General features: G+C 27.6%; 1 protein-coding gene and 1 long non-coding RNA gene across 2 annotated transcripts in view; both read left to right on the top strand.

Moving 5' to 3' along the window:
* dnc (phosphodiesterase dunce) overlaps positions 1 to 12,238 on the top strand; it is a 625,052-nt gene that overhangs the window by 104,333 nt on the left and 508,481 nt on the right. The gene's annotated exons all lie outside the window — the stretch shown is intronic.
* The window catches only part of LOC149055015 (uncharacterized), a 124,130-nt gene that overhangs the window by 82,454 nt on the left and 29,438 nt on the right, over positions 1 to 12,238 (top strand). The window contains exon 2 of the long non-coding RNA XR_016192053.1: positions 4,528 to 5,073. This is a non-coding gene — a long non-coding RNA (uncharacterized LOC149055015). The remainder of the gene's footprint in view (positions 1 to 4,527; positions 5,074 to 12,238) is intronic.

Below are 12,238 nucleotides of genomic sequence, written 5' to 3'. Positions count from 1 at the left end.
ACACTAAAAACTGCATAAGATTATTACTACTAATTACTAAACACAAAACAGAGCCAAACGCAGATTAATAATATAATGCGAACGCGTCAGTCGTTGGATAAATCACTCGGCCGATTTTCAAAAACTTTATCTACGATGTGTGATATATACCATGATGTTATAGTTAAATTCGCGTAAATTGCAAATATGTGCATACAATAAATTAATTTGATATAAATGTAAAATAATGTTATTGTGGTATTAAAAACTGTTATTTAATATTATAATCGCAGCGAGGCGACCGATTGCACGTAAAATCAGCTATACTAATGATGCGTTATTATTATTATTATGATTACCTACTATTATTACCAATATTACATACACTCACTGTGGAGGTACAATATTCCGGATTTATACCTAATATGTATTCGACATCAGTTGTTGTAACGTAGATTACTATAAATACCAATTATCGTCGTAAAACAAACCAATTAATTATCGTTACGCGTCGAACGCCATGCATAATATGTGTATGATGTTACAATGTTAGATATTAAATATTTATGTACACGTAATGCATTTTTGACACGACGATGACTTATTTGAACATATCATTATAATAATACCTATACGGCATGTGCATTGTTTAAAATATTATATCGCGGTCATGCTGTATACGCAGTGGCATAAAATATATACGTCACTCTTGTTGTTTGCATACATTCTTTAATGTCACGAAAGAATACAATATTTTTTTCGAGGTAGTTTCACGTCACTAAACTATATAAGTTATAACCGTAAGCGGAAATTTGATTGTATTTTTGGTGTGGGAAGGGGAGAGAGTTGTTCAAAATATTACGAAAAACAAATAAGCCTTATTACAACAATAATAATTTGAATTTTGTTGGGTTGGTGGCTTTGAATTTTTGTAAGACTATAAGACTATACCGTCTATACCCCACCGAGTATTCTACAAATCACCTATGATCTTATGATCCTATGATTCTAACGTAGGTATATATGTATATATCAACAAAAGAAAATCAACAATTATTTAAAATTATTTCATTCCACAAACGTAATATAATATATTATAATTTTATTCTTATTTTAAGACAATTATTATATTTGAATGGAAAAAAATGTAAATTTAACACTCGTAAAACACATTTAATTTATTTTAGAAAAACAAATATTTTACCATAACTTCAGTATTTTAATGATGAACTCGAAAAAAAACGAGGGAGACAATTTATTGTTTCTTAAAAAATTAAGATCGAAATGTTAATCTTCTTATTATATCCCAATGCGTTCACAGAGATAAAAAATAATAACTGAGTGTGAAAAAAGTGTACGATCGATGTATGTCATTGATGCGTGTCACAGTTTTTCAGTCAAATCGTAAAAATTGATAACAAACTCGCGGGATTTTGAAGTCTCATCGTTGATCGATAGTTGCTATCATCGTAAAATATAATAATAAAAAAAATGACATAAAAGGCACACAATAAATTATGCTAGATTGTGCTATGTGCTTGTGTTATTATACCCCGTCACAAGTATTATTTTATACTCCATTTCATCCTTTTCATAGACAATTCACCAGTCAATATAGATCACGATATGCTATTATTATTATTATTATTTGTATAATTTGTATTAATTGAATTATTATTAATAATGATATTAGTTTCTTAATCATGCCCAAAACAAAAAACAAAAAAAAAGTCAAATCATGGCGAACGCAATTGGGGGTGGTGGGGGGCGGAGGGTACTCGTGTCACTCGGCGTTTTCTTATGTTTTGTCTTACGATAATTTCATGTATCGTGAGCACAATATTATTAAATGATATACAGGGTGAATCACCAAGTATGCTCACCCACATTTGTAGCATTATAAAATATATACATTATTTTTTAGTCATATTTCTGTGGTTTTTGGGATTGTTTTGAATATACTTATAAATACCATATTTTGATTTTTTATACCATTTAAAAAATCTCCTACTTTTATTTTTAGAAATAACTACGAATTTATTTGAATCTAAACTGAAAAACAGATAATTTCCAATTTAAAAAAAAAAAAGTTTTTTATACCTAATGTATTTAAATCAAAATTTTAATGAGTAATTTGATGGTTATAGTGTGTTATAATGTTAAAGTGTGTACTAAAGACAATAGCCCCGAAAAAAGGTTTTACAAAACTATAATATGTATGTCGTATTTTATCTATTGCTTTTTTATACGATTGACAGTTTTTCATGGTATGTTGATATATTATATTTACACAATTACAATTTACAAATCATCACAGCTTCATATTACTTTCATTAAATTATATTCATATTATGTCTAACCCGAATTAAAAGTTAAATAACAAAAAAATTACTCATTTGAAATTCGATTTGGATAATTTAAAATTTTCAAAATTCGTCTACTTAACGACTAACAGGAAGATTGGAAATAAAGGTATTTTTTGTTTCAAAAAAAAGAAGTTGGTATTGCCACTGAACACTGATCTTAAATGATATACAGAATTTCTTTTTATTTCATTATTAGACGATACAATAGAGGTTAGCGTGCTTGGTGAATCACACTATATATTATAATATGTATATATGAGGTGTGTGGACCAATTGTTTTTAAAAGATAATTATTATACATCATGATTTTAAAACGTTTCATCAAATTATAGGAAATTTGATTGTTTATTGGTCGCGATCTATACGCAGCTCATGTATAGATTATGGGTGAATCTGATGTGTGTCCATAAGAAAAACATAAAAATATGGCAACACATTAGCCTATCCCAAATAATATTATTTTTCGTGATATTAAAGTACACGAGGTCCGTTTGGCCTAGCTACGACTGTCGGCCGGGTTTTGTGATTTTTTTGTGACAAAAAAAAAAACAAACAAACAAAGTTTAAAATGCATATTGTAACAAAATATTTGATCAGCGAAAAATCTAGAAAAAAGTAAAAGTAAAAAAAAAAACGAACGTTTTACCGTTTATCTTTTTTTTTTTAATCTAATTCACCCAAAAATAAAGAATATTTTTCCTTAAAAATCCGAATATTTTGTTTTTGATTATGCCACGTTTATTTCTTTTAACAAACATTCTTTAAACGTCCGTTTATATTTTTTTTGTACGAAATAATTTAAAGGTTTTACATCTGTCAGGCATCTCTTAACGGCTCACTTTTAAAAAATTCTTAAGTATTTTCTTCTTTAATTTATCTATATATATCATATCAGATTGTTGCAAAATATTGTTTTCTATAAATATCAAAATAACTTAAGGTGTATATGACGATAGACGAAAGTGGCACTCAAAATTGCGGTGCGGAACAGAGCGTTTGTCTAAACTTTAGTTAAAATACAATTTGTTTTACCTTTTGATATCCGTGTACAGCGATGCTTACTGAAAAATGTTCTGCTTCACCGAAACCAATCAAAAACTAAAATGTAATATAAAACATTCACTTTGCACACCAAACACCTGTATTGTAAAAATATAAAAATAAAATATCATAAAAACCGACGATTGTGGTAGCGAGGGTCCATAGTGTCCACTTTATAACAATGTTATAAAAAATAGTTAAATTATGATTATTGAAATAACACTGATTATTCTTTTAGCAGTAAACACTCGTGACCTTGATGTGCATTAACGTTTTTGAAAATATTTTTATTTCACGATTTGAAAATAACTGTTATAAAACATTGTTCTTAAAAAAAAAACTCGTTTTACTAAAAATTCAAAATAATGACCTTAAAATTGTTTAGGAACAAAAATAACATAAGTTTGTTTATTGTGATGAGATGTGTATAATTTTATTCAATATACTATTATCTTATAGTATAACGATAAAGTGAGTACCTTCAACTTACTGATGAGTCGTTACTCTGTTACAGTCACGCGTTGACAGCGGTTTTGAAGTTTCCAGACAGAATACTATAGATAATTAAACAGGGAATTATATTGATTCTAAATCTTTGGCTCTACAGCTTGTCATCTCAATTTTGAAGTTATACGAATATGTTCAAAATATTGCTATAATTATCTGATAAATAAGAATCGGATTAGGCATTATTGTTAAATACGAATATACTCAAATGAAAATCGTATTAACTCGTTTAAAAGTTACCTTTTAAAGTAAAAACCTTAAACTTTTCTAAAAAAAAGAAAAAATTATCAAAAAAAATTTAAATCTGTTAAAATGCAAGATGAATACTTCTTTTTCTGATGCTAATAGATATAAGACGTAGATAAATATGTAATAAAAGGAATGTCCAAAATAATATTAAAAGTACCTACTTTGAAACATAGCTCTACTTATAACTAGATAGTTATTTAGTTTAGACCTAAGTACCTAACTGTTAAGCATAGCCGAAAAAAATTCGATTTTGATTGAAATTTTTGAAAGGATATTTTCAAAAAAAAATAACGTAAATAGATACTTATCGAGATTACGAGTGATATTTACTGTTGGAAGAATCACATCGTATAACACTCCGTTGTTGTTGTTGCGTGTGCTGTAGCAGTCAGTGTTCGCACCGCCTCGACAACACAACCGCGATCGCGGATATTGTACAGGTCCTAACCACGTTACCGAGTAGACGGTCGGTCGGTGGTCGGCGGTCGGTGTACCGCAGTTTGTTCATACCGATCGACGAACGCGACGACCGCGGCTGGTCATGCAGTGCTGACCTGGCTCAAGCAGACATCACGGAGACGTCGACGGAAACTGTCGCGGCTGAGGCACCGGTGGACGGCTGTGCCACCGTGGCCACGGCCGCCGCCATCATGTGCTCTTACAAGTTGGATGTGGAGCAGATCCGCCGGGAGATACTGTCTGGTGGCCGCGGTCGTCGGGCCCGCAGTGAACAGGGGCCGCACCCGCGGGACGTACAACAGCAACAGCACCTATGGGCGGGCGGTGGCCGGGCGTGGACCGGGCGCAGCCCGTGGGCCGTCAAACGCACATCCGCACCAGCAATGACCACGCAGACCAGCGGTTCCATGCGCGTGGCCCTAGTGCTCAGAACACGCCGTTCGTGGCCGGTCGCACCGCTAAAGACCCGAAGGTTAGTAAAATAGCTGTCTACGCTATGCTCTCGTCAGTAATGTAATTATAATATGTAAAATATTATATTATATAACCTGCCCTGAAGTTTATCTAGGCATTCGGCAACCGTTTAGATTTTTTTTTAAATATAGTGATCCAAAATCCTCTTAATATGTTTGGAAAAATACAGTTTTTGAACCAATGTTTTTTTTTGTCTAAAATCATAACGAATGGCGAATGTCAAACGAAATTGACAGGTTATATCAGCTGTAAAACCGTAATCGGGAAGGTCATAATAACGAGAAATCATCTCGGCTAATAAACACAGATAATTATTAAAAATGTATTGTATTATTACGAGTAAACAAGGATGCACTGAAAACGTAAAAATCCTTTTAAAATTCAGAGTAAACTATTTTTAAATAGATACAGTTTTTCGTGGTCTCAAATTAGTGGTATTAGAAACTATAGGTATTCAACAATATAAAATTATCAATTAATATTTAAAACAAAGTTTTAAAAATTTTTTAACGTTTTAAGTGACCAGATTACTTAGCATAATATAATGATTTCGTCCTGTTGTAAATTGAAATAATATTATAAAAAACATAATATTTGATAAACGGTATCGACTGGCGATTTCCATATGAAAATATTTTACAGTGCCTATTTATATAGTCGTTTTACTGATAGTAAGTTATGCGTTTGTTTTTCTATTTTACGTGATTTCAATAAAAGGATATAATGTATTATTAGTAGTAGTATAGTAGTACCTGCCTTTATAATACCTGCAACGGGATTGTTTCTCGAAAGCCACATTCCTCTGTTGTACTTCCGTAGTTCCGTCACTCGGAAACATTCAATGCAGGTATTTTATCTATAATTCGCATCCGAATTTATTCCCACTCGGTGGCAATATGTTCCCATCGTTTAAAAAAAACTCTTTCCGGATTTTAATTTTTCAAATTTATCGTGGTATTGTTGCATTTTTCATTTGCATGCTTGAGTTCGTAATCAAAGCCATTACTACAAAATTTTTTTTTTTATTAAAAATGGTATTCAACAGACGTCCTTATACCTACTTTAGTACCAATTGCAGCAAAGGATAAATAATAAATATTATATTGTAATATGTAAATTTTATAAATCGTAAAATATCTATTTCGTCGCATCCAATTGGTGTTTCAATTAAGAGCGAAATGGATCGGGATGAGCTTGAAAAAAATATGTTACCGTTGAATTGACTATTATTGCAAAACAGAAATGGAAAAACTTTTTTCCAGAACTTTCACGTGTATCAATGTCATATATCGTAATTTGTTTGTGATAGTTTTTCCACTAATTTATTCGTTATCTGAAAACAAAATATAAACTTTTAAATGGTTGGTTGCTAAATAATATGTCGTTGAAGATTAAAATCCCCTATTTGACATGAGACCTATTTAAACTTAAAAATACCTGGCCAATTGCATTGTAGCTAAAACAAATTGTAATATTATGTACTATTACCTATTGATGTTTTTTGAGGCACTAATTGATTCGTGTGACCGATCGTTTAAAACGCAATACACTTTTGAGAATTTTTTTTAAATTAAATTATACAATTATTCGAAAATATTTATAACAGGTACTTTTCGAATGCATTCATATAAAAACTGTAGAACTTTTTTTCGTATGGTTAAATATACTTTGTAATTTGTTTTCAAATAGAAAAAAAAATAATGTCTACAAAGCTGTAGGCTGTAGCCCATTAACGCAAAATATGCCATAAACGCGAACCAAAAGTGACGCAAAAATTAATAGCACATCATAAGCTCAAAAAATCACCTTTTTAACAACCCATAACTCATATATTTATCAAAATCGTAGTTATTATTATTATTATTTAATTAAGCATTTACAGACTTACAGTGATATTGAAATTAGTTTAAAAAATCAGTAAAAATAAAAATAATAATTTTGAGTATTATTTTAAATTAGTTAAACAAATATAATGAATAAATAAATTATTATATTAAGCTAATATTATAGCAAGTAGGTATAGGTGCCTTAAAATTAAATTTGAAATTTTAAGCCAACTGTTATCTAGTATCAACTCCAATCTGGAAATTATTTTTTCTTTATATACAAGGTCTAAGTTTTTGTATTTAAGATGACTTTAGATTTACAATATATTTTTGCGCTTTTATACCACTGCCAAAGTACAAAAGCGTGATACAAATTTGCGCTTTTAGTTATTGAAAAAAGGTCAATTTGCATTTTTTTGGTTTTACCGTGTCTACAATATTGTTTCACTTTTTAGAAGAAGTTAATAAAATATTTAGTCTATAGTTACCTACTAGATTTGGTGACTAAATCCTGTTCTGATTGATTCAATTATTGTAGCCAGTACAGGTGATTGAATGCACTATAAAATAATTATTTTCATATGAGTTGTGAAGTATAAAATGAGAGTTGTCTTAACTGTTAACACGAATAGAGATTGAAATGTACAATAAATTAATATAGAAGCAATTTTCCTACTAAGGAATTATTAATTACTATTAAAATACCCCCGTAATAATGAACTACTACTAATTTGTATTTTATGATATAATTATTGAGTTGGGATGTAAAAATACCAGACTGTCAATTTCACATTGTGGAAAAATCTTTAAAATTGATTTATGATCGTACTTTTTAAAGTTGACATTGATTTATTTATTAATAAGTTACCGATTAAGTATGGGAGTATATGTTGTTTTGGAATACCTATATAGTTTTCAACTAGTTGTGTACGATGATGTTGTCACCTAAAATACAAATCACAAAAATTAAATATCTTGAAAATGTGTTTATTCGTCAAAATAACTAATAATTAGGAAGTCATAGATTTTTTTTAAATCTAATTACATAATTTTAAAAGTGTATGCATAAAATATTTTCAACAAAACTACGTGTTTGAAACAATATCCAATTCTGTATTGCTGTGTGCTATTGGTAGTGGTATTGGTTCACTTTTAGTAATCTTATCTATTCTACCAAAAAAGTTAAAATAATAATATGATACCTAATAATAATACCTCTACTATTTTATATACTAACATATATCTAATATTGTGCTTAATATTAATATAGCTGTATTTTGAGATAATATTATTTAAAGTGACAATTTGTTTAATTAAAAAAAATAAAGATTAAAATGGACCAAAATAGAAAAAATAATATGCACACATTGCACACACATATGCTTAGGTTCTGCCACCGTCATAATATAGTCACTATATTATGATACACTATAGTTAAAACCTAATATTATCTTCATTTTTTAATATAACACTATAATATATGTATGTCTATATGGCTTAAGCGAATTAAATTTAAAAAAAAAGTTGAATTTAAAACTGTACGGTGATAGTAAATAGTGATTTAAATTGGTTTATATTTTAATTTTAATAAATCTTGATTCGATAAATGAAAATAATAAAATAGTTATTTTTTTAACACGATAAACAACTATACCCATTTAATCCGTGTTTTTCGCATATTGAGTATTCTAAGGAAGCAAATCAAAATTATATTTCTAAAATCATTAGAATATAATCAATAAAATATAAGTTGTCTATATTTTTTCATTAAATGCAAATAATTTAGTTTTTATTATTCTATATGATTATAATTTTGACATTTTAATATGTTAAGTAATAATTATTATGATAATATAAAAAGTACTAATGAAACATATTTGTATATATTTTTTTAATTTAAGCACTATAATATGTATGATATAGTACTATCCATTATAATACTACAGTTTTACAAATATTTATAATTCGTCATCCTCTGTTGTATAGTTAACTTTTGTTTAAATATCAAATACAATTGAAAAATTAAAGTAACCTACATATGTAGTATCTACATTTTTCAGTACAATATGTATTATTAAGGGTAGGTTAGCTTAGGTTACTAGTATTTATAATCAATAATATTATGAAATATAATTTAAATTGAACACATGATACATATTTTATTTAACACAATTTTAAAATACAAAGTTAATTTTAAATTTAAGGAAACATATAGGTTGTAACAATTAAAACTACTCATCTGTCAATAATAACTGACACATGTCATACAACTTTTTATTTCAATTTTAATATATTTTTCTCGTTTGAACAACTAATTTATATATATAAAACTTGCATCATTAATAAATATGAGTTTCAAATTAATATATGAAACTGAGTCAAGATGACGAACGATATATTTCTCTTATTTGTGATTGCATAATAATTTACATATAGGACGCCTTACGTGGTTATTTCGACGTCAAACATATAATAAAGCATACTTTAGAAATGCATAATTTAGCACAAGATCTGTGTTAATCATAAATGCATGCTGCATGAGTAGTGAATTTTCAGAGGTGATGAAAATTAAAATTAGTTGATCCTAAGACGATATCTGTTTATTCCATAAGAAATCTTAACAATGACATTAGCAGCTGGCACTATAAATTCACACTCATACTAAATATAGATTCAACTGCTACAATTATAAAATGTATTTAAAAATGATACAATTTTATTAAAGTTTTGTCAATTTGGTTTTATAAAATTAATAACTTACTAGTAATGGCCCATCTACCTGACTAAAATAATATATATATATATATATATATATATATATATATATTATAGTATTGTAAACAATAAATAACATAATATTAAATTAATGAAATATCACTTGTCATTGATCACGTGACAAACATAACCTAAACATATTGATTTATAAATATTAAATAAGTATCTCGAACTGAAAGTAAGATACTGTTCAATACATATATATAATACAAAGAAAGGTGGAGCTGCTGGTGACGGCAGTGAAGAGTTTCAACTTGAGTCAAACTAACAATGTTGTGTTAGACAACCAAAGAGCTAGTTTACTTAACGAAACCGAAAATATAGAGCAGTGTGATATAGTTACTGATCAGGTGATACGTCTAAAGCATAAAATATTGTCCTCGAAGAAAATCAAACCAAAAACGATATAGGTAAATATAATATTATATTGATAAACAATTACGATACCAGTAATATCAGTAACAAAAACATGAGAAAAATCTGTAGAAGTATGTCAAGCGAATAATGAAGACAGACAACATGACGAATAACGTTTACGTGGTGGCTTGTCTGGCCACAAACCATGTCCAATATAGTTATAAAAAACTAATATGAAGTAGTTTATCGATTTATATAAACTTGTAAAATGTGCGTGTATAAATAATAAATATTATTTTACTGAACGAAGAATTGTGATAAAACCGTTTAATTTATAAAAATACTGATAAACTTATCAAACATAGTAACTCGTAATAATTAATTAAAATTATAACTATCTACACGTACAACTCGGTGTAATAAAAGTAGGTAAATAACATACAAACCCATCGGAAATTATCATACCAAATTAATTTAGTAATGCCAGTACTTTTTTCATTTACTAATGTTGATCGTTTTTGTATTTATAAACCCGTATACATATAAATAATTAAAACGATCTACCTAAGCGGATTAAGTTATATGATTGATAACACATAAGTCCTTAAGTAGCTTACATTTAATATAACAGTAGGTACAACCTGAATTAAACAGCATACATTTTTTAATTTAAATAATAGTAGTAATAATTATTATTATAACGAATATTAAATATGTATTTTTTTAAATGTTTTTACTACTTTAAAATTAAAATATGGTTTTATATATTATATATTATACTATTTAGAATAATTCAAAATTGCTCAATGATTCATTTAGAGTTAAAATATCTGTATTGTATTATGATATAAAAGACACATTTTGTAAAGTTTCACATCATCCAGCGATCACATAAACCATACCTAGAAAATATGATTCCCTGACTTAGAAAAAAACAATTTACATTTTATATATTTAAACTAAGTTTTAGCAACATTATCATACAGAATGTAAAATTAAATTACAACTATGTGTAACTAAATAACTACAAGCGAAAAAAAAGATTTCCTCTTCTAAGAACTAACTATAACAACACGACAACTTTGGAATAATTCAAACATATTATTATGTAGTTTTGAAAATTACATTTTTCATAATACAACAATTAATAGTTTATAAAATGCAGCCTGTGTTAAACTGAAGTACCTATACAATCGTGAGGTATAGGTCTAATTTTATATTTTTTTTCACTTTTAATATTAAACGATTTCGGAACTGAACAACAGGAATTGGTTAAATTTAGTTGTTAAAATAAAATAACATATATTTGCAACAAAAAGGCAATCATAATATATTATGATCTTACTCTACGTTTAAACTTATTTGGAAATTCATAATTGCCATTGTAAGCTAAAAAAGTGTAATCAAATCTAAGGTTTCATCATTGTCTTATCAATATTTCTTAAAACTAAACTTATATAATTTTTACAATATTTTATATTTAAACATTATTATAATACTATAATATATAAATATTATTGTGACAAGAACAATCTCGAGTCTAATATTTAAGTATTTACAAACCATGTCTATTTTTTAATATCAGGTAATTTTGGCTATATAATATGCTTTTAAAGCGTATAATAGGAGTTATTGAAAATGTTGTCATTGCTATTTTCTTCCTGTTATTATTATTATAATCTTCATCATTATGATTGTTTTTTTTTCCTTCCATTACCTTAAAATTGCTTTTGTGCTATTTTATATTAATATACGGAGAGCAGACTACCACTCAAATTGGTTCTATATACATCAATGATCGATAAGTAATAAAATTGGTTTCTTCACATTCAACTTGAGTACTGAGAAACAAAGTTTCCATTCCAATAAAGATTGCTTTTAATATATGGTTTGAAAATGAAAATCATAATTAAATACCACAATATAGTACACAATATTCATATTATTCAATACTATTTAAGTATCGTAACATTCGTAACTTAGTGAAGTAGTCTATCTATTATAATTTCGTAAAGCTGTGAAATGCATTTAAATGAATTATATTGAAATTTGTCTATGAAATGAATAAACTTTATAAAGTAACAAAATGAATAAAAAACATAAAGTTTAATTAAATTCTGGTTAATAACTCCCTAAAAAAAAAAAATTAAATTGCTTTCTGTTTAATTCATTTTTCTTAATAGCTAGTATATGAGTAGAATAGAT

Source organism: Diuraphis noxia, unplaced genomic scaffold, assembly GCF_037042655.1.
Source record: "Diuraphis noxia isolate RWA-SAM2 unplaced genomic scaffold, SU_Dnox_SAM2 contig0005, whole genome shotgun sequence".
In the NCBI taxonomy this organism is placed as follows: Eukaryota; Metazoa; Arthropoda; class Insecta; order Hemiptera; family Aphididae; genus Diuraphis; species Diuraphis noxia.
This window is presented reverse-complemented; position numbering and strand designations above follow the sequence as displayed.